This window comes from Podarcis filfolensis, assembly GCF_964270895.1.
Source record: "Podarcis filfolensis genome assembly, chromosome: 6".
In the NCBI taxonomy this organism is placed as follows: domain Eukaryota; kingdom Metazoa; phylum Chordata; class Lepidosauria; order Squamata; family Lacertidae; genus Podarcis; species Podarcis filfolensis.
In genome coordinates this window covers 87547635-87569444 of record NC_139609.1, presented here as the reverse complement: position 1 = coordinate 87569444, position 21810 = coordinate 87547635, and the positions used below count along the sequence as shown (strand labels likewise).

The following is a 21810-nucleotide window of genomic DNA, read 5'->3' as shown; positions in this document are numbered from 1 at the left end:
CAGGCAGCCAAGGGGAATTCCCACAATGACCACCCGGCTGTGTACATTCTGTTTTCTTTTACTGCCCTAGGATGGCAACCCGACATGAGGATCTGCAACAGCTGCCCACCTGGTGGAAGGGGTAAGCCTCCCTCCAGTACAGAAATGTAGGGAGCCATCCAGCAAGTCAAAGGATTGTAATGCCATCCCAGAGTCAAGAGCCAGTATCTGACCAGTAGTGGAGGATATCTCTTTAATTACCCATGCCCAAAGGGTATTACTGAGTATCCCCACAACATGGGCAAAAAAGATCTTTTACTACCACACCCTCTCCAGCACTTGGAAGAGAAGAGGTAGACTTTGGGATTCTAGACAATCTCTCTGGGGCCCAATGTCATCACAGTACAGCCTTAAGTTCCTCTTCCTATATCCGAGCCAGGGCTGTCTTAAGCATATCCGGTGCCATGGTGCAAAGCTCCCTCCGGCACACCCCCCCCATTTCCCAGAGTTTTTTTTAGGGAGGACGACACTGCCAGTGGGGCTGGAGGAGGCAGGCAGCGGCTGGAGGGCAGCTCCTATGGCAGGGAAGAGGTGGAGGCTGGGGGAGGGCAGCAAGCTGATGCTGGGAGGCACCATGTCCAGCTTCCACCTCTTCCCTGGCGCCCTCCAGAACCTGGTGCCCTGGCACCCTGCGCCACTAGTCTCTATAGGTAAGACGCCCCTGGTCCTAGCTGAAAAAGTCCGAAGCCAGGGCTGTACCTAGATTGTTCCCCAAACCTGATTTTCAGTTTAGATTGCTAAACCCTCCTCCCAAATCCTTTCAAACTTCCATATGAATGTCTAGTAGCAATTTATGTATCTTTGATACTACCCACTGCAAAAATTGGTGGGTGTTGGAGTCTAGCAATATCTGGAGGGTCGCAGGTTCCACACCCCTTGTCTAGTTCAAAGTGTTAATATGCCTCTGAATTAGATCTCCAAAATTATGAGATCTCAGGGTGCAAAGGAGTACTTATTACTCAATAGATCTCTTAAGAAAAATTCTAGCACCATTCATAATCCTGAAAAGCTAGCAAAAACACTGTTTTAGAATTAGGTATCTATCTAAAACAACTACTTGAGATCATTGCCCAGAGTGAGGAAGGTTTTTTTTATATAAAAAGCTCAGCTGTATAATTCAAGAAACATTTTATAGAGCCCACTTACAAAGTGCTGAGACATTATGCAACAAATGTGAGTGTTAAAACATGTCATAAAGCAACTTGTCTCCCAAAGATAATGGATTTGGTTCCACTGAAGATAGTAATCTGTGAAAATAATTTTGCTTAATGTTCACTGAATTTGTGGGTTTTAAGTAAAAACGTTTCCAGAAGGGACAAGAGATTTTTTTTCCTTTTTTCTTTTTACCAGCTTTGAAAAAGATACCCCAATTCTAGCCGCTGAATCCACAGGAAACATTTTTCAGGGATGATGGGAATAGTGGGGGTTCACCTAACCTGCTTCACACATTGGAAGCATTTGGGGAGAAGCGGTAGGATTGCACTCATTTGACCCATTCCCCATGACAACATTCTTCTCCCTCACCAGTACACCCACCAGTCATACCCCAGCCAACCATGAATTTGGGGACAATGTAATGGGGCTCGGTATGCATCTTCCTATATACAAAAAGTAAAATGTCACCAAGTAGTTTGTGTGGCTTCCCAGTACAGGGAATGGCCGGCTGGCCCAGGCGACCTGTTTAATGAAGTGTGTGTGGGGGGTGTACTTTGTGCCTCCCTCTTCCACTATATGTGCCTGCAATGAGCTTTAATGGGGGAGGCCGTTGACCCAGAAGTTTAGCAAGCTGCTGGGTGAAGCGCTTACCTTGCACATGAAATGTGTCTTTCAAAGGAGGTGGAGGTTGGGGCAAGCTGTGAGTGGAGGGGCTTGGGATGACCCGTGAGGGGAGTGGTGAGCTGCGAGAGGATGGGCGAGGTGGAAAGGGAGGGGATCTTGGTATGGGAAAGAGCAATTACCAAAGGGGTAGGTGAGTTGGAGAGCAGAGATGAGGCAGAGTCCCTAGTATGTACACACACACACATACCTATGTACACAAATGTTCTCCATTCAGAATCCCCTTTCCCTGAAAGAGTCTGAAGGTCATACGCCAGTACTTGTAAAGCCCCAGTAGGCAATATACAACAGTGGTTGCCACAGGGGTGCAGGCAGAATGGCATTGCTTGGCTTCCCAGCACCATTTTGTTCTCAGTTACTGAGAGGGAGATGCAGTGGGGAATCAGTGCCAGCACAGTGCCAATCCAACACTCCTGCCATTGCACTCAGACGTCACCAAGCTCCTCACTGCCTTTCATTCTCAGTAACCAGCGGTGATGTGCAGCACTGGGGAAGCACAACCTGAGATCACCACTGGCCACATCTGCCAATATGATGCAGTACATTTCCGAGCACAATTCAGAGTGTTGGTGCTGACCTTTAAAGTCCTAAATGGCCTCGGTCCAGTATATCTGAAGGAGCATCTCCACCCTCATCGTTCTACCCAGACACTGAGGTCCAGCTCTGAGGGCCTTCTGGCGGTTCCCTTACTGCGAGAAGCCAAGTTACAGGGAACAAGGCAGAGGGCCTTCTCAGTAGTGGCAATTGCCCTGTGGAATGCCCTCCCACCAGATGTCAAAGAGAACAACTACTAAAAGACTTTTAGAAGACATCTTTGAAAGGCAGCCCTGTTTAGGGAAGCTTTTAATGATTGATGCATTACTGTATTTTAATATTTTGTTGGAAGAAAAATATTTTGTGGGGAAGCCCAGCCAGATGGGTGGGGTATAAATAATAATAATAATAATAATAATAATAATAATAATAATAATAATAATAATAATTCCGGTGTGGCTGGACTAAAGCATCCATCATCCCTGATCATTTGCCACACTGGCAGGGGCTGATGGGAGTTGTTGAACTACAACTTCATGGCCCCTTCACATGGCGGCCAAACTCACAGCTAGGGCGGCATGGCCATTGCACATCTTTGTGGGAAGGGAAAGCTTACCAGCATGCCCCCACAATCCCCAACTGTATGCTTTCAACACATGAGAGAGAGGGCATCTGACTAACTTCAGAGAAGTCATCCCCTTTACATGCCAATAGAAATAAGGGACCTCCAACCTCCACACAAACACAAGCATCAAGCACCAGGGAGAGGTAGGTCCCCACTTAAGAGTACAACTAACATAGGAAATCTAGCAGAGAAAACCATTTATATCAAAGTTCTCATATACGCCCAGGGGATTGCATCATGGAAAGTGTAGATTTAAAAGGCTTCCTGCGGAAGGAACATCTCCTTAAAATCAGTCTAGTTGTATTTACGATGCAAAAACTTGTTTGATGGCATAACACTGTAAATCTTAACCTGAGACTTGCAATTCAGTGAAACGTTGAACGAAAGGAATGTTTATATTCATATTCTTTATCCTTCTTTTATGCTCACAGTCTTAGTGCACCACACAAACCAGACAGCATTCACACAGAATAGCATCACTCACATGAGTTCTGTTCAGGCATTAAGCCAAATGTGTGAGAGCAAAACAGTTTGTAGAGGGTTCATCTGTTTGCCCTGCCTGCTCCACCCCTGACCTTTCCAATAGAGTCAGGCAGTGTTATTTTTCTAGATAAAGAGGTGCCAGAACTCACCATAAACCCCCAGTGGTGCCCACCTGAGAGGTGCCGGAACTGAGTTCTGGCGACTTCTGGCTGAAAAAAAGCCCCGTAGTCAGCCATAACTAAGTCGGCCTACATACGATTGGCCAGATTCAGCTACCCCATTCCACTAGTGGAAGCTAGCACATGGGTGCCTGCTGGCACAATGGAGCTTTCTCCTCCTTCCCCATATCTGTGCAAGGGAAAGAGAGGGGAGATGGTTCCTTCTGACAAGCATAAATGCTTGCACTGAAGGAACTATCTCTTTAGTGCTGTGTTAAATTCCACCCTGTAGAATTAAAGCACATTCCCGCCTCTTTCCGCCAAGAGTCCTGAGAACTGTAATTTGTTAAGGGTGCTGACAGCTGTCAGGAGCCCCCTCACAAAGCTACAATTCCCAGCACCCACAACAAAGTACAGTTCCCAGGATTCAGGGAGATGTCATGCAACTGAATACCAGTCGCAGGACATCACAAGCAGGAGAGTGCTGTGGAATTCCTATCCTGGGATATAAATGAAATGAATTAAAGGCTGGGGTGAAGTTTGTGAGGGCTTGGAGTTCAATATTTTTTTGCGTTGTTAGTTAAAGAAACAACTTGGGTAGTAGAGCTTTATGGAATATCAGCAAGATACACCAGATCAGTCGCTTCCATAAATCGGAGCTATGATGCTAGGCAAGATCAGCCATTGATGTGGCTAAATGTAAGTTAGTTTCTTAGATCTCAACATTTCAGCAAATGTGGAACAAAGAGATCATGAGTAACTGAAGCCAATCAATTGCAAAATGGATCAGAGTCAAGGCTGAGTAGAATTGTTTTCCATTATGATTATTTAGATGCTTGAGTCGTCTCATTCCTGTCAACAATATGTTATTCAGCTGAAATGGAAATAAGGTATCTGAATGGGGTATACATCTTGCAACTTTGTGAATGATGGAAAGATCTGAAGTTGGACACTTGACCCTTTTAAACTTGCTGGTAATGTTGGAATTCATTGTTACATTGCCATAAAAGCTTTCATTAACACTGTGACTGCACTTACTGTGAAAAACCTTGTTGTGCTCCATTTCCAGCTGTAACAAACACTAAATAAAATAAAATAATGAGCAATATTAATCCACCCTTGAACGTGAGAGAGCCTCAAAGAGCAGTATGGCAATTGTATTTACATATTGCATGCTGTATTTGATATTATGGTCGAGGCCAATTGGTGTTCTGCTGGCACTATATATTCACAGCTAAGGGTTGGCCAGGAAGAGGGAGGAAAGAGAAAGAGATTTAGCGTTATGGCATAGACCAGGGGTGGGGAATCCAGACGTTGCTTGCCAACTTCATTGAGACCCAACCAACATGGCTAATGGTCAAGGATATTAGAAGTTGAAGTCCAACAGTATCTGGAGGTCCACAGGTGTCAGGGAACTGCCATCGGAGCCAAGGGTGGAGGTAAGGCTCCCCAACGATGCAGGAGAAGGGACCAGCAGGGGAAGGAAATCGGCGTGACACCAGGAAGAAAGGGGAGCAGGGAAGGACTTCGGAGAGATGGCTCCAAGACTCTTCCACAGAGACCAGTGGGGAGAGCCCAGGACCTCCGCTGGCCACACCCACTCTGCGCAGAAGACTTCCACGCAGGGAAGCTAGGCGGAGACTTGGCGTCAAGCAGCTTTTATGTTGGAAGAAGTTCAGGAAACACCCACTGACGGATTCTGCCAGTGACTGACACAGCCACGGAGAAAGGGCTGTCCAGCCAGGGAAAGGTTTAGCCAGACAACGTTGCCTAGAGCAGCAGCCCCCTTACGCACGAGCAACCCCCAATTCCCTTTACAGCAGGTTCCCCAGCCCTTCTATAGAGATCACCTCCTGTCTTCCTAGGGTAGACATGTGCCTTACTTTCCAGAGGAAGTGAGTTGTTTGAATGGCAACTCATTCTAGGTCTGGTTGAAGGATAAAGAAAAATAAATGGCTCAGGACCACAACACCTCCAGGACCACCTCTTTCCTTATGAACCTACCCAGACCCTGAGATCATCATCTGTTCTGAGTGAATTTTTATTGTTTTCCTTACATATTCTTTTCCAACAAATTGTAATAGCACCATACATTCCCTTTGGCTCTGGCGAGTCGCGACCCCCCTCCCTCCCCACAACTGGTATATTTATCCTCTTTCCATCACGCACATCATTCTCATATTAGTACTATTATACATTGGAGGTGTTATGTCAATCCTGCTAGTGTCTTGACCTCTTTACAATTCTTCTTTAAATATTCAATAAATTTACTCCAGTTATTTTGGTATCTTTGATCTCCCTGGTCCCGGATCCTCCCTGACAGTTTGGCAAGTTCTGCATATTCTGTCAACTTCGCCTGCCACTCCTGAATAGTTGGTATATCTTGTACTTTCCATCTTTGCGCCAGAAGGGTCCTCGCGGCAGCTGTAGCATACATGAACAAATTTTGATCTTCTATTTTAATTTCTGTTCCTATTAAGCCTAATAGACACGCTTCTGCTCTTTTGGGGAAAGTATATCTAAATATTTTTTTGAGTTCATTATAAATTGATTCCCAATTTTTTTTTACCTTATCGCAGGTCCACCACATATGGAAACAGTCGCCATCTGCCTTTTTACATTTCCAACATTTTCTATCTTTTTTCCTATACATTTTAGCTAATTTTACTGGCGTCAAATGCCATCTATACATCATTTTTAGCAAGTTTTCCTTTAAAGCCACGCATCCTGTAAATCTCAAACCCTCCTTCCATAATCTTTTCCACGCATCCAATTCAATGTTATGCCCAATATCAATTGCCCATTTTATCATTGATTCCTTTACTTCTTCGTCTTTTGTATACCATTCTAGCAATAAGCTATACATTCTTGATAAAATGTTATCTTTACAGTCTATTAACTCGATTTGGAATTTTGATTTTTTGTCTTCGAACCCATTTCTCTTTTTATCTTCCTTTAATAAGTCACTGATCTGGTCTGAGATCATCATCTGAGGCCCTCCTTCATGTGCCACCTCATCGTGAGGTCTGGAGGGTAGTAACATGAAAACAGGGCCTCCTCTGCCCCGTCTGAGGAATGCTCTCCCCAGAGAAGTTCGCCTGGTGCCTTCATTATACACCTTTAGGCACCAAGCAAAAACGTTCCTTTTTAACCAGGCCTTTGGTTGTTCTTATTTACATCCTACGCCCTTGTAAAATGCTTTTGGGGGGGGGCTATTGGGTCGTTGTTGTTGTTTTATGTATTTTGTGGTTTTATATCTTGATTTTATTCTGTGAACCACCCTGAGACCCCCAGGTATAGGGCGGTATATAAATTCAGTAACTAAAAATAAACAATAACCAGGGAGATTGGGGACCTTAAGATTGTCCAGCAACAGTTAGCACCTGGGCAGTCGATGGAGCTGGCACACAGGGCTGGTGTTATGATTTTGTGTTATGATAGAGACCAGGGTTGGGCAGGTACACCATCCATGTGGGACTGTGAATGCCTGGGCACCTGCAAACTCACAATTATGCCAACTTGGCAGCCGCCTAGGGCACAGACCTCGGAAGGGCACGGTTTTCAACAGATTGGTTTTAGTTATATCTTATACATTCCCGATAATATTTTACTTTTATTTCATATCCCTAACACAGTTTCTCAAAGCTCAAACATATAAAAACTTACAATGTCACGAAAGACATAGTTGATTTGGCAACTATAGCCGCGGAACATGCCCTAGCGTCAGCCCTCAGCCTGAGGGAATTGTGGACAAAACTTGCAAAGGAAAAGGCATGCAAAGTGAGGTTTTGCTGTGAAACTTTTAAGGGACTTAAATTTTGAAATGGCAATTTGTGAGATTATTCAAAATGGTTTGGGTGCTTGCACCTTTCCTTCTGAATCTGAGAAAGATAATCAAAGATTGTATTACTTATTCTTGCAATTTAAAACAAATCTAGCAGTTCCAGGTGTGGGGCTGTTCATGTTTTCTACCAGATACCTGTTTTTGAAAATTGAAGTTAGCATTTTTTTTTATTTTGAGGAGGGGAGTGCAAGTATTTAGCCTTGCCTAGGGTGCAAAAATAGCCTGGTGTGGCTCTGCTGGCACACATTCTCCCTCATTACAGTGAGAGGCATCACATTTCTATTTAAATTATACTAATTATTTCTAAATTTGCATTTCTACACTCACCCATATAAGCACATGCAACTTTTGTATGCAAATTTGTGCTGTGTTTGCCACCCCCTCCATTCTGGGTGGTGAATAAGTAGTCACCTTGTATCCACCTCCTCCCTCAGTTCTTGAGATTTACTGAAGCCCCAATCCAGATCCCATCATGCGTGGATATTCCATTGGAAGCTTCAAGGAGATGGGTCTTTTCAGTAGGGATGCTATCACTTGGAAGATTGCCAACAGCAAAGTAGAAAGAAAATTGCTCTTCCATCAAGCTTTTAAGAGTTGAATGATCTTATTTATGCTATTGATAGTTGCATTAGTTTTATGATTTAAGTGGCATTAAAGCAGGGTTGGAGAATCTTAAGCCTGTCAGTTGTTGCTAGACCCCTTTTTTGCCAATTAATTTTTATTGAATTTCCTTTCTTTTTAAGCAAATTAACATCAAATTAAATACATAATTTAATGCATAATTTAAAAGTTGACTTCCCATCCTTCTTCCATGGTCTTCTATGCAGCATTTTACTTTTATCTATTCTATAATTCTATAATTCTTCTATTACTATTATGTTTTATTTTCCATCCACTGTTCATATTTTAATTCTGCAAGCGATTCCATTTAACATCTAATATCTCTGAATGTCTAAATAGGGAGTTTATGAGGAATTAAAGAACCTTTTAATGAGGGTGAAAGAAGAGAGCACAAAATATGGTTTGAATCACAACATCAAAAAAACGAAGATCATGGCCACTGGGCCCATCACCACCTGGCAAATAGAAGGGGAAGAAATGGAGGCAGTGAGAGATTTTACTTTCGTGGGCTCCATGATCACTGCAGATGGTGACAGCAGTCACAAAATTAAAAGACGCCTGCTTCTTGGGAGAAAAGCAATGACAAACCTAGACAGCATCTTAAAAAGCAGAGACATCACCTTGCCAACAAAGGTCCATATAGTTAAAGCTATGGTTTTCCCAGTAGTGATGTATGGAAGTGAGAGCTGGACCATAAAGAAGGCTGATCGCCGAAGAATTGATGCTTTTGAATTATGGTGTTGGAGGAGACTCTTGAGAGTCCCATGGACTGCAAGATCAAACGTATCCATTCTGAAGGAAATCAGCCCTGAGTGCTCACTGGAAGGACAGATCATGAAGCCGAGGCTCCAATACTTTGGCCACCTCATGAGAAGAGAAGATTCCCTGGAAAAGACCCTGATGTTGGGAAAGATGGAGGGCACAAGGAGAAGGAGACAACAGAGGACGAGATGGTTGGACAATGTTCTCGAAGCTACCAGCATGAGTCTGACCAAACTGCGGGAGGCAGTGGGAGACAGGAGTGCCTGGCGTGCTCTGGTCCATGGGGTCATGAAGAGTTGGACATGACTAAACGACTAAACAACAACAACAACATTCTTCCAAAATTTACTCTCTTCATCCCTGACCACCAGCTATGCTGACTGTGGATGGTGGAATTTAAGTCCAACAACATCCACTTCAAAGGGTTGGATTTATATTTGTGTGTGTGTGTGTGTGTGTGTGTGTGTGTGTGTTGCTTCACTAACTGCTTTGGAAATGTAGCATATAATTGATGTAAACAGAATCAATAAAGTGATGCCCTAAATAAAAACTTCAGATAAAACAATGCAACTAACCATCTAGAGCATCTCTGTTCCTTCATGTGCCAAACAGATGACTGCCAGCTTTGAAAATGCATGTTGAGGCAGAAAGGGAGAACAGATGACCTAGATTCTGTCCCCTCCTGGTTCAGACAGGTGACTGGTCCTGTCAAACCACATCAGGCTGACCATCCATTTGGAGATGTATGCACAGTCACAATCTAGAAAGAATCAGCACCATGTGCACATGTCAGGTTCTGGAAGTTGTTTATATCATGCAGCATATTTCAAAATATGCAAAGCAAACCCAACACGCTTCTCCACATGCCAAAGGGCACGTGAACAGACCTTCCCTAGTCAGAGCACTTTGCCTTAGGGTGAAGTGTGCTACTGGAATGTACAGGTATCCCAAAGCATGCAACTATCCTACGGATGAATGCAATTTCATCCCATTTTAATTGGTGCCAGCTAGCATGCATAACATGTGAATGAAGCAATCTTCAGTACTTGTATTTTTTTTTTAATAAATTTTTATTGGAGTTTTACAAAAGAGAAAAATAAAAATTCACAGAATAGAAAGCCATAGATAAAAATAGACATTACAAAAAAGAAAACACAAAAAATACACACACAAAAACAGCTAATTAAGAAAAACGAAGTTTGAAAAAAGAAATAAAACAAATCCATTTTTCCCAGTATCCTCAAATTCATGTGCTTATGTTCTTGACCTCCTCACACCTCCCCCCTTTTGTGTTCCCATTTACATACTTAATTCAGCAAATTCTTACCCTTTTTCAAATATTTTAACTTTATACCATAACATATTATACGTCGATATTTTCAACCATTTATCAATACATTTTTTACATACTCTTATTAACTTTTGTCACTAATTACCACTTATTACCAATCCAAGCATAATTTTAACATTCATTAATTTTACAGTATTTCTGAAGATAGTCTTTAAATTTCTTCCAGTCTTCTTCCACCAACTCTTCTCCCAGGTCTCGGATTCTGCCAGTCATTTCCGCCAATTCCATATAGTCCATCAGCTTCATCTGCCACTCTTCCAGGGTGGGTAGCTCTTGTGTCTTCCAATACTTTGCGATGAGGATTCTTGCTGCTGTTGTTGCATACATAAAGAAAGTTCTGTCCTTCTTTGGCACCAATTGGCCGACCATGCCCAAGAGAAAGGCCTCTGGCTTCTTAAGGAATGTATATTTAAATATTTTTTTCATTTCGTTATAAATCTTTTCCCAGAAAGCCTTAATATTTGGGCACGTCCACCAAAGGTGAAAGAATGTTCCTTCATTTTCTTTACACTTCCAACATTTATTGTCGGGCAAATGATAGATTTTTGCAAGCTTGACTGGTGTCATGTACCACCTGTATATCATTTTCATAATATTCTCTCTTAGGGCATTACATGCCGTAAATTTCATACCTGTGGTCCACAACTGTTCCCAGTCAGCAAACATGATGTTATGACCAACATCTTGTGCCCATTTAATCATAGCAGATTTAACTGTTTCATCCTGCGTGTTCCATTTTAGCAGCAAGTTATACATTCTTGAAAGTGTTTTAGTTTTGGGTTCTAACAATTCAGTTTCCTATTTTGATTTTTCCACCTGGAAACCTATTTTTTTATCCAAATTATAGGCCTCTCTAATTTGAAAATAGTGCAACCAATCTCGCACCTTGTCTTTTAATTTCTCAAAACTCTGCAATTTCAATTTATCTCCTTCTTGTTCCAATATTTCCCAATATTTCGGCCATTTGGCCTCCATATTGGACTTTTTCAGTGCCTTTGCTTCCATTGGTGACAACCACCTTGGGGTTTTATTCTCCAGTAAGTCTTTATATCTTAGCCAGACATTAAACAATGCTTTCCTGACAATATGGTTTTTGAATGCTTTATGAGCTTTAACCTTGTCGTACCACAAATATGCATGCCACCCAAAAACGTTATTAAAACCTTCTAAATCCAAAATGTCTGTGTTCTCAAGAAGCAGCCATTCTTTCAGCCAACAAAATGCGGCCGATTCATAATAAAGTTTCAGGTCTGGCAGGGCAAATCCACCTCTTTCTTTAGCATCAGTTAGTATTTTAAATTTTATTCTGGGCTTCTTGCCCTGCCAGACAAATCTAGAGATATCTTTCTGCCACTTCTTGAAGCAGTCCATCCTGTCCAAAATTTGCAGAGATTGAAACAAAAATAACATCTTTGGCAATACATTCATCTTAATAGCCGCAATTCTGCCCAACAAGGAAAGCCTCAGGTTTGACCATATCTCTAAATCTTTCTTCACTTCTGACCAACATTTCTCATAATTATCTTTAAATAAATTTAAGTTCTTAGCAGTCATGTTGACCCCCAAATATTTAACTTTCTTTACTATTGTTAAACCTGTCTCCTTCTGAAACCTTTCTTTCTCAAATGGTGTTAAATTTTTCTCAAGAACTTTGGTTTTTGACTTGTTCAACTTAAAACCAGCCACCTGTCCAAATTCTTGAATCACTTCCAAAACTCTTTTCGAACTAGATTCTGGCTCTTGTAATGTTAAAACTAGGTCGTCTGCAAATGCTTTCAATTTATATTGCTTAGCTCCGACCTGAATGCCTTTAATCAGACGGTCCCTTCTAATCATGTTCAATAGTACCTCCAGGACTGAAATGAACAACAATGGGGAAATTGGGCAGCCTTGTCGTGTACCTTTCTCTATCTTAAATCCCTCTGTCACCACATTGTTAACAATTAATTTAGCCTTTTGTTCTGAGTAAATTGCACTTATACCATTTTCAAACCCTTGGCCCACCCCCATCCCCTGAAGATTTTTCTTCATAAAACTCCAAGAAATGTTGTCAAAGGCTTTCTCCGCATCTATGAAAATTAAAACTGCTTTAGTATTTATATTCACTTGCAACTTCTCCAAAATGTTAATTATGTTCCTCGTATTGTCCGACAAGTGTCTACCCGGGAGGAAGCCAGCTTGGTCCTTATGGATCTCTTCCAATAGTACTTTGTTTAACCTATTAGCCAAAATGTCAGCAAATATTTTGTAATCCACATTAAGGAGGGATATGGGGCGGTAGTTCTTAAGTTGCGTCTTTTCAGACTCAGTTTTCGGTATAAGTGTAATGTAGGCTTCCTGCCACGACTCCGGCGCCTTTTTCCCCTCTAATATCTCATTGCACACCTCCATTAGTGGCCGAATTAACCAATCTTTCAAAACTCTATAATATTTGGAGGTTAAGCCGTCTGGTCCTGGAGATTTACCCAACTGCATATTCTGAATGGCACCCTCCACTTCCTGTTCTGTAATTTTGTCACTCAACATTGTCTTTTTTTCTTGAGAAATTTTTTGTAATCCATTTTTCCTCAGGAATTGGTCTAACTCAGCCTCTTTCTGTGGCACAATCTTCAGTACTTGTAAAGTCCAATAGATTCATGAAATCAAGCTGTTAACCTTCCAGCCAGCTTTCTATTGAAAGGGGTTTGGGAAGGGAAATTTAGAACCTGCTTAAGATAGCAGGATGAGTTGTTTTCTTTGGTTTTGCGGTGCTGATGTCAGAGATTGAGAAAGAGCTCACATGCATAGCATGCCTCAATCCCCAAATCCAGTCTCCAGTCAAGGAGGCCTGTGATCTGCTGATTAAAAACACACACACAACTTTCTATAAATATTTTTTTACTCAGAGCAGTTCACAGATATGATCAAAAAAACAATACAGTGGTAACTTGGTTTAAGAACCGCTTAGTTTATGAACAACTTGGATTAAGACCGCTGCACCCGGAAGAACAAAACACCAGGAAGTAGGTGTTTTGGTTTGTGAACTTTGCCTTGGAATAAGAAAATGTTCCACTTCCTGTTGTGTGTGTTCCATTTGTAAACTGAGTCCCCTGCTGCTATGGGAAAGTACGCCTTGGTTTAAGAACGCTTTGGTTTAAGAACAGACTTCCGGAACGGATTAAGTTCATAAACCAAGGTGCCACTGTATTGTGAAAGAACAACCATGGTACAATTTATAACTCTGTTCCTTAAAATCAATAGCAGGGACTCAAAATATAAGGGGAAGGGTCATAGCTCTGTGGTACCAGGGGCAGACCTGCTAATATGCCACTCTGCAAAGCTTTTTTGATACCATATTCCCAGCCCTCAAGGCTTGAGGCGCTGGCAGGGTCCTAGAACCCTCCTTCCTCCTTCCCAAATCCCAGTAAGTGTTTGCTTTGCTTTGGGAAGTAGGAGGATGATACTAAGAGCCTGCCAGAGCCCTCATGCCTCCTTCCTGAAACTGGGCAAGCACTTGTCAGGCTTTGAGAAGGCACCTTTCTTGGCTGCCTGCCCAGTGTGATCACACCGCTTGCACTGCCCTAATTCCGCCCTTTGTGGTGGAGCTGAAGGTCCTAGCTGCAATTCTCATGACTTCCAGGTAGAGCTGGGCGAAACTCCTACCTGAAATTCTGGAGGCTTCCTGTGAGTCTGTGCAAACAACACAGACGTGTTTTGATACAAGCAGCTTCCAATGTTCCTAATCATTGAGGGAGACATTTCAGTTCATAAACTCAAAAGAGCAGGGAGAAGGAAACCCTTCTAGAGTAGATGAAACACTGAAGCTCGCAGGAGGAGAATTATTCCTGTATATGAGGGCCCTGGCACTTTTAAGCCTTTCTGACATTCCATATTATGTTGTTGTTGTTTAGTCATTTAGTCGTGCCCGACTCTTCGTGATCCGAGGGATCAGAGCATGCCAGGCACTCCTGTCTTCCACTGCCTCCCGCAGTTTGGTCAAACTTATGCTGGTAGTTTCGAGAACACTATCCAACCATCTCGTCCTCTGCCATCCCCTTCTCCTTGTGCTCTCCATCTTTCCCAACATCAGGTTCTTTTCCAGGGAGTCTTCTCTTCTCATGAGGTGGCCAAAGTATTGGAGCCTCAGCTTCACGATCTGTCTTTCCAGTCAGTGAGCACTCAGGGCTGATTTCCTACACATCTTTAAAACTGAGATGCTGGAACAACGAGACTTGCATTGTGAAATGGGCTGCTATTTTAAATGGTATAAATACCACTTAGGTATACAGTAAGCATATCCTTTGAGCAACACAAAGCATGTTTGTAAATGCTGTTAAGCCAGAGTACATAGCCACTACTTAAAAATGACAGATATATCAGCAAAACTCAGTATGATTCTGTGCAGAATTTGCACGGGGGTGTTGGGGGGAAGGAATAAAAGAGTTGTGCACGCGCTGAACATTATTTCCGATGAATAACTCTTCAAATGTTTGGTGCAATTCACATAGACTTAGGCATGAGTTCAAATGTACAGGATGCACAAAACACCCACCTGCTCGGAATTGCTGCCATCATTGGCTAGGAGGAAAAGTTTGCAAAAGGAGAAATTCACATTGTGTGGAATGAATTACCACCGAAAGCTAATTAGAGGGGGCAGCAGGAAATTACCATTGAAACAATTGTGTTGCATGGGGGGGAAAAACAACCACAATCCAGTGTCCTTTTGTTCTATTTGAGCACTATCGTCTCATGGCTAAAATGAAAGAAGAAATAGCTGCAAAGGTGAATGTGATTTCCTTCCATCTGAAATGGTGTAGTTTATAGTCGTAAGAAGCCGGGAATGGGATGGAGGAGGATTTCATTCAGAACATATTTTGAAGCTAACTGACCTAATTCACAGTTCCCAGACCTTGGAAATACAAAAGACTTTTTTTAAAAAAGGGAACAGTGTATAAAAATGCATACAATTTAAATATTATGTGGGTGGGTGTCTGGGTGGCTTTAAAAAGTGATCTGCAGAAAATGGGAGGGAATGGACTTATAATGGAATGCAGTGAAGCTCCCAAGTAACGGAAATATCCATCCCTAGCAGGTACCACAATTCTCTAAGTATCCTTACCTTAGAATGTCCAAGTGCAAAGGAAAATACAGCTCTTCCATCTAAGTGTGGTAAATGAGAGGGATCCCAGCAGCTAAAAACCTAAGAGCATAAAAAGAGGCCGGTTAGATCAGACCAGAGGTCCATCTATTCCAACACTCTGTCCTCATACATGCCTATGGGGTGTTTGCAAGCAGAACCTGAGCACAACTACATACTCTCCAACATTTTTCCGATGAAAATAGGGACGTCCTAGTCGTTAATAATAATTTTATTATTTATACTACACCCATCGGACTATACAGGACGCGGGTGGCGCTGTGGGTTAAACCACAGAGCCTAGAGCTTGCCGATCAGAAGGTCGGCGGTTCGAATCCCGGCGACAGGGTGAGCTCCCGTTGCTCGGTCCCTGCTCCTGCCAACCTAGCAGTTCAAAAGCACATCACAGTGCAAGTAGATAAATAGGGACCGCTTCAGCGGGAAGATAAATGGCGCTTCCGTGTGCTGCTCTGGTTCGCCAGAAGTGGCTTAGTCATGCTGGCCACATGTCCCAGAAGCTGTATGCCGGTTCCCTCGGTCAATAAAGCGAGATGAGCGCCGCAACCCCAGAGTCATCCACGACTGGACCTAATGGTCAGGGCTCCCTTTACCTTTACATCTGACTATAAGTGGCTTCCAACATAGTAACATAATAAGCCACTAAACATTTTTTTGTTAAAAAGACAACCTTCCCTACGCAGAGCTGCCTTCAGATGTCTTCTAAAAGTTGTATACAGTGGTACCTTGGGTTAAGAACTTAATTCATTCTGGAGGTCCGTTCTTAACCTGAAACTGTTCTTAACCTGAAGCAACACTTTAGCTAATGGGGCCTCCCGCTGCCACTGTGCCACCGCTGCACGATTTCTGTTCTCTTCCTGAAGCAAAGTTCTTAACCCGGGGTAATATTTCTGGGTTAGCAGAGTCTGTAACCTGAAGCGTATGTAACCTGAAGTGTATGTAACCCGAGGTACCCCTGTAGTTACTTATCTCCTTGGCTCCGCATAACTCCATATCCTCTGATGAAAATAGGGACGTCCTACTGTACCCGCCAACATTTCTCTGATGAAAATAGGGACGTCCTAAGGGAAAGCGGGACATTCTGGGATCAAATCAGGAACTGGGATGGTCCCTGGAAAATAGGGATACTTGGAGGGTCTAACAACATCACTCTCCTCATCTGAAATTCCCAGCAACTGCCATTCAAGCTGGTGGTCATGATTCCTTCTTTTGCTTCCCTCCATAACTTTGGCCCCTGACAGATGATGTCACAGTGCCTGGAATGGAGTGAGGGTCCATGGAAAACATAGCTTTCCAGTTTTGCAACCATCAGCGATCGTCAGACTCTGACTAACTCAAACCTTGAAACACTTAAAAGTACAAGGATATATTTGTCTGATCTTGTTTTGATTCTGTTGGGACTACTACAGAGAGAATAAAACATTCGGTAAGTTTTCTGATAGTCTCTTGCATTCTTTCTTTCCGTTTAAAGTGGCAAAAGCCCGTTCTCGAGTTCAGACACGCAGGTAACATCAGCAAAGTTACACTGGAATAAAATGAAGGCCCCAAAGCTAAGTGGCTGACAAAAAAGATCACACTCTGGCATCTCTCAGATCTTACTCGCAATGCGACAACGTCTGGGGCAGGCACATTCGCTGAAACAGTTCAAAGCATATGGAAAGAATTAGTCCACCATGCCAGAGGTCCTTACTTCTTTAGAACTCAAGAGTCCAGACCACTCCTCCTTAATAAATCAGTACAGGCTGTTGTGGCCATGTTGGTGCACAAATATTTAGAGAGAGACAAACCCAGAGTTTCTACGTATTTATCAAAATCATTTGTTCGCTGTCTCTTCCAACAGCATCAGATGTGCAGCACATGAAGTAAAACAAATGAAACAGCTACAAAATAAAATATGAACCTAACCCTGTGAAGAAAATGCAATAAGCAGAACTCAGCAAATAAACTACACCCACTTAGGATGAAGACTTATCAGGTAAGACTGGTTTTACCAACCTTTTTAAATGTACAGTTTTACCATGGGAAATTCCACAACTCAGTTCGTTCCAGAGTTTCAGGACAGTTGATATAAAGTTCCAGTAGCTGTATGCGAAACCAAATACACCCATACTCAATACAGGGAGCAGTAACTTGGTTGTTGCTGTTGCTGTTGTTAGGCTATCATTATTTTATGATGTTAGATGTAGGGAAGGTGGATCTGACTAGACTGAAATGACCTCACAGGTCAAATGGGGAGGCCTAATTCGTCCCACGAACTGGAGGTGTTATGCCTTCAGCTGGCAGGAGGAAATCACAGGATAAATTCCCAAGGAACTAAGAAGAGAACTAAGAGAGTTTCAATAAACTATGCAACATTCTCTTCTGGCAAGCTAGGTGCCCAACATCTTATATTTCTGCAGCTGGCTCTTCCTGCCTAAATGCAGAAACTTACATTTGTCCCTATTGAAATTCATTTTTTTAGATGGGGCCCAGGTCTCCAACCTGTTAAGGTCATTTTGAATGCTGATTCTTTTTTATGTGGCATTAGCTACCTCTCCTGGGACACGGGTGGTGCTGTGGGTTAAACCACAGAGCCTAGGACTTCCCAATCAGAAGGTCGGCGGTTCGAATCCCCGCCACGGGGTGAGCTCCCATTGCTCAGTCCCTGCTCCTGCCAACCTAGCAGTTCGAAAGCACAAAGTGCAAGTAGATAAATAGGTACCACTCCGGCGGGAAGGTGAACAGCATTTCCATGCGCTGCTCTGGTTCGTCAGAAGCAGCTTAGTCATGCTGGCCACATGACCCGGAAGCTGTACGCTGGCTGCCTCGGCCAATAAAACGAGATGAGCTCCGCAACCCTAGAGTTGGTCACGACTGGACCTAATGGTCAGGGGTCCCTTTACCTTTACCTTAGCTACCTCTCCCGGTTTGGTGACATCTACAAATTTGATGAGCATCCCTTCGATTCTTTTGTCCAAGTCATTTATAAAGACGTTGAACAACCACAGGCCCAGGACACAAACCTGCGGCACCCCACTTGTCACTTTTTTCCAGGATGAGGAGGAACCATTAATGAGTACTTTTTGGGTTCGGTCAGTCAACCAGCTACAAATCCACATAACAGTTATCTCATCCAGTCCACATTTTACCAGCTTCTCTGCAAGAATACTACGGGGGACTTTGTCAAATGCCTTGCTGAAATCAAGATACACTATGTCCACAACACCCTAATATACCAAGTTTTAACTCTATCAAAAGGAGAATATATCAAAAAGAGATATAAAAGCAGGTAAAGAATGAAGAGTGGGAAGAATGCACACAATTTGGATGGAATCATTTTCTTGGTTACTAATACAGAGGAGATTTCATTTTGTTTTTTTAAGAGCACCATTTCAGCCATGTGAAAATGAGACTCTGTAATGCTGCCAAGGTCAGCAAGACCAAATGAGATTTGCTTAATGAGCACTGATTAAATAATAATGATGATGACAAAAACCCCAAACCCTAAGGGGATTGATGTATTATGTCACTACTCCCTGGAGAAACTATCCTGAGTGAGCTCTTCTAGCTTGACTAAGACAAACCATGTTTCTTTGCCAGAAAAGATTTCTTTGAAAAGAGTCAGCTACTGTACATGTATTAATACATAGGGTATAGGGATGAGTGAATCTGTCCATTTCATGTTCTCTTGGTTTCACATTTTTTTCAGTCTTGAATTCAGCTCTCCACATGTCCACATCAGTTTCCCTTTAAAAAAAGGGAATGAAAATTAATTATTAGTGGCTGCATCACACTGTTCACTCAGGTTATGCTTGTGGTCCACCAAGACCCCTAGATCCTTTTCACATGTACTGCTAGGAAGCCAGGTGTGTTTCTAAGGGCATAAGCTTTAAATTTTTGAGGCACTGCAGTCCTGCCAGAAAAGTCCACAATAGCTATATAAAACTGGCTGATCACGGAAGCTGTTTATCAGCTACAGATATTCTATCCCTGGTTCTTTCCAAATCTTCATTGTAGCACTTTCTGGATCCTGTCCCCCCATAAATTTAATTAGTCACTTTTAAGATGAAATAATGAGGGACGCGGGTGGCGCTGTGGGTAAAACCTCAGTGCCTAGGACTTGCTGATCATATGGTCGGCGGTTCGAATCCCCACGGCGGGGTGAGCTCCCGTCTTTTGGTCCCAGCTACTGCCCACCTAGCAGTTCGAAAGCACCCCTAAGTGCAAGTAGATAAATAGGTACCGCTTTATAGCAGGAAGGTAAATGGCGTCTCCGTGTGCTGCGCTGGTGCTGGCTCACCAGAGCAGCTTCGTCACGCTGGCCATGTGACCCAGAAGTGTCTTCGGACAGCGCTGGCTCCCGGCCTCTTAAGTGAGATGAGCGCACAACCCTAGAGTCGGACACGACTGGCCCGTACGGGCAGGGGTACCTTTACCTTTAAGATGAAATATGCAGCCATTTTCATATATTACCTGGCTGGTGGACTTTATACCTTAACACACACAAAACGATTACAAGCACAAAAACTTAATGAGATATGGGCTGGGAGTTCCACACGCATCATTCACAATCTTCTTGCACCTCTTTTATCTAGACATATATGGTATTTATTTGCAAAGGTTTTATGATGGGCTATAAAATAAGCGTATCCTCTAAATAATTTGGTAACCAGGAACAGCTTTGATTGAAATGGAAAAGTTTTAATGTTCTGATAGCGCTTCCTTTATCGCATTGCTCTTTATTACAAATTCTGAGTCAAACAGGAAAGAGAAAAACACCCTACACCAATATGAGGAAATATCATTGGAAAGTATTTTTGTAATTCAAGTCTTGCAGTAACGTTGCCACAATTCATTTTCTTAATTATCTTGAAAATCGTTTGCCCTGAGTGTTAACACATTTTTTTCCGCATGGTAATATATGTAAAAAGCCTTTGGGGTTTAATGAATTATGTAACATATGTTTTCTTTTCACCAGGACTGGAGATCAGGAGTGGAAGTCTCATAAATATGGGAAATTATTATTACGATTATTGTTAGAACTTGAGAAAAACCAGCTTGTCAGCAAAGTGTGTGTATGTGCATTTTCTGAAGTTCTTCAGAGTTGCAGCAGCTTGTTCGATATGCGATATTGAAATATGACACTGATGTGTGCTTACGTGTTTGTTTCAGCAACTTTCTCGTACTGAAAGGGTGTAGTCCAGTGAGAATATATCCTGCATGACTCAATTGAAATGATTAGATATCTATGAGAGCACTATGGTGCTCTTCAATGGTACTTTTACAATCAGTGGATGTGGGTGGTGCTGTGGTCTAAACCACTTAGCCTCTTGGTCTTGCCAGTCAGAAGGTTGGCAGTTCGAATCCACACAATGGAGTGAGCTCCTGTCACTCTGTCCCAGCTCCTGCCAACCTAGCAATTTGAAAGCATACCAGTGCAAGTAAATAAATAGGTATCGCTGCGGCGGGAAGGTAAACGGTGTTTCCATGTGCTCTGGTTTCCATCACTGTGTTCCGTTGTGCCATAAGCAGTTCAGTCATGCTGGCCACATGACCCGGAAAGCTGTCTGTGGATGAACGCTGGTTCCCTCAGCCTGAAAGCGAGATGAGCGCCGCACCCCATAGTCGCCTTTGACTGGACTTAACCATCCATGGTTCCATTACCTTTTACCTTTTACTTTTACAATTCAATGTGGCTAATTGTAGGAAACTTTCTTGTTTGATTAAGTCAGTGAACATTAAAATTTTCTGACAGTGGAAAGCTGCACATGTCTAGTCAGAAGTAAGGCCCATTGAGTTCAATCAGTGTCTCTCACCCAGCTTTATGTGTATAGGATTGCACCCTAATAGATTTTTCTTAGTAGCTCCAAGCTGCCATTTTAAGAAGTTGTGTGTTGGGCCATATCTGATGCTATCTCAGAAGTGCACTTATGCACGCACACACATTATCACTTGACAATTTGTTGCTGAAGACTGAGAAGCATAAATGAAATGGACATAATTATGGGCAAGTGAAACATTGCATTTGAATGCTCTGCTGTCCGTGGTGATTAATATGTGCTGGTTCATTCACACTAGGGGGGTGGGCATACCAGCCTAAGCCTGTTCCATGCCAGTTAAACTAGCATTCAATCACAAGTATTTTGTGCTGGTGGATGTCCAAGATGAACATCCAAAACATTCACATGTAAGTTGAACACATTTTGTATGCATTTTGTACATACACTTTCTGCCAAATACATATTCCACTGCCTTGCATTGCTTCTCAATGTATCCCCTACCCCACTAAAATATGCATTTTGCATGTATTGTTAATGTAAAATATGCATTTTTTTGTGTATACATTTTGGAATGGAAAAATACACAATCTGACTGCATTCGGGTCCAAAAGCAAGTTTGGAGACATCAGAGCAGGTCAGTACACAGCACAAAGTGAGCCAAACA

The 21810-nt window shown here is 42.6% G+C and overlaps 1 long non-coding RNA gene across 2 annotated transcripts; it reads left to right on the top strand.

Annotated features, from left to right (window-relative positions):
• The first annotated feature begins 2 nt into the window (after window positions 1–2).
• LOC310764839 lies at window positions 3–20514 on the top strand. Of its 2 annotated transcripts, none has more exons than XR_014549257.1 (4): window positions 3–121; window positions 16629–16813; window positions 17228–17362; window positions 20345–20514. It is a non-coding gene; the product is annotated as an uncharacterized lncRNA (long non-coding RNA). The 2 variants fall into 2 exon arrangements; XR_014549258.1 differs by having other exon boundaries at window positions 3–253.
• The last annotated feature ends 1296 nt before the right edge of the window (window positions 20515–21810 follow it).